The sequence below is a fragment of the Myotis davidii genome, unplaced genomic scaffold (genome assembly GCF_000327345.1).
Source record: "Myotis davidii unplaced genomic scaffold, ASM32734v1 scaffold249, whole genome shotgun sequence".
Classification (NCBI taxonomy): domain Eukaryota; kingdom Metazoa; phylum Chordata; class Mammalia; order Chiroptera; family Vespertilionidae; genus Myotis; species Myotis davidii.
The window spans coordinates 5,046,746-5,048,798 of NW_006300367.1; positions in this window are offsets into that span (position 1 = coordinate 5,046,746).

A 2,053-nucleotide genomic window follows, 5' to 3' on the forward strand; every position below is an offset into this window, starting at 1 on the left:
GTCTCAACCTTCCTAATGCCGCGACCCTTTAATACAGTTCCTCATGTTGTGGTGACCCCCAATTTCATTGTTACAAATTGAACATAATTAAAGCATAGTGATTAATCACAAAAACAATATGTCATTATATATGTGTTTTCCGAGGGTCTAGGCGACCCCTGTGAAAGGGTCGTTTAACCCCAAAGGGGTTGCGACCCACAGGCTGAGAACCGCTGCTTTAGGGGGATGTGTTTTGATTACTATAATTAATGTCTTTTGGTATAGGTCTATTAGGATTTTGTTACTTGTTGAGTCCATTTTGGTAGTTTGTGTCTATCTAGGAATTTTATTTAAGTTATCTAATTTTTGACAGAGTTCATATTGCCCTCTTGTAGTTTTTCTCTTTTTTTCTAAGGACAATTAGAAATATGTCTTCTTTCATCTTTTAATTCCAGTAGTTTGAATTTTTTCTCTTTGGTCATTCTAGCTAACAATCTTTTCCAAGAACTAACTTTTGGTTTGTTGATTTTCTCTAATGTTTTTCTGTTTTCCTTTTTTATATATTTCTGCTCTAATTGTCATTATTTCTTCCTGTTGTTTGGTTGCTTTTGCTCTCCCCACCCCCACCAAGTTTTTTAAGGTGAAGGTTAGGTTATTGATTTGAGATCTTGTGTTTTAAGATAGACATTTATGCCTATAAATTTTTCTTTAAAGAGTTCTACTTTAGCTGCATCCTTCATTTTCATTCATCTCAAAGTATTTTATAATTCCTCTTTTGATTTCATCCTTTTTTATTTTAGTTTTTTATTGTTGACATTTTACAGATGTCCCCCAATCTATCCATTTTTGACCCCTCCACCCAGCTCCTGCCCCACCCTAGACCTTCACCACACTATTGTCTGTGTCCATGGGCTGTGCATATATGTTCTCGGGGTGATCTCTTCCCATCTCCCTCACCCCCCCTTTCCCTTGAGAGTCAACAGTCTGTTCCATGTTTCCATCTCTCTGGACCTATTTTTTTTGTCAGTGTATTTTGTTCACTAGATTCCACATATGAGTGAGATCATGTGATACTTGTTTTTCTCTGACTGGCTTTATTTCGCTTAGCATAATACTCTCCAGGTCCATCCATGCTGTTGGCTTCATTTAAAAAAATATATTTTTATTGATTTCAGAGCTTCATTTAAAAAAAAAATATTTTTATTGATTTCAGAGAGGAAGAGAGAGAGATAGAAACATTAATGATGAGAGAGAATCACTGATTGGCTGTCTTCTGCACACACCCTACTGGGGATCGAGTCTGCAACCCCAGCATGTGCTCTTGACTGGAATTGAACCCAGGACCCTTTAGTCTGCAGGCCGATGCTCTATTCACTGAGCCAAACCAGCTAGGGCTGCTGCTTCTTTATTTTTTGTTCTTTGTTGTTGTTAATCCTCACCCGAGGATATTTTTCCGTTGATTTTTTAGGGAGAGTGGAAGAGAGAGGGAAAGACAGAGAGAGAAACATCAATGTGAGAGAAACACATTGATTGGTTGCTTCCTGCAGGAGCCCTCACCAGGGCCTGGCCAGGGCCGGGGAGTAGCTTGCAACCAAGGTACTGTCCCCAAGGTACATGCCCTTGACTGGAATTGAACCCGGGACCCTTTGATCCGCAGGCTGACACTCTATCCACTGAACCAAAAAGGCTAGGGCACTGCTTCATTTTTTTTTATTAAGGATCCTTGTATATGAGCAGCTTTTGTACTGTTGCTTTCAAGAATTTGTCTTTTCTCTTGACATTTTGCTTATCATGTATCCAGGTTAGGTTCTCTTTAACTTTATCCAGTTTGGAATTTGTTAAAACTTCTTTAATATATAGGTTAATATTTTATATAAAATTTGGAAAGTTTATAGTCATTATTTTTTTTACATATTCTTTCTGTCCCTTTTGTTCTTCTCTGCTGGAATTTCCATTATGTATATGTTCGTATTGTAGGAAGATGATCTCTTAGTTGCTGCTCTTTTTTTTTTTTACACCCCCTCTGTTGTTGTTTTTTCCTTTTTTTTCTCAAACAGAGTATTTGCAATTGGCT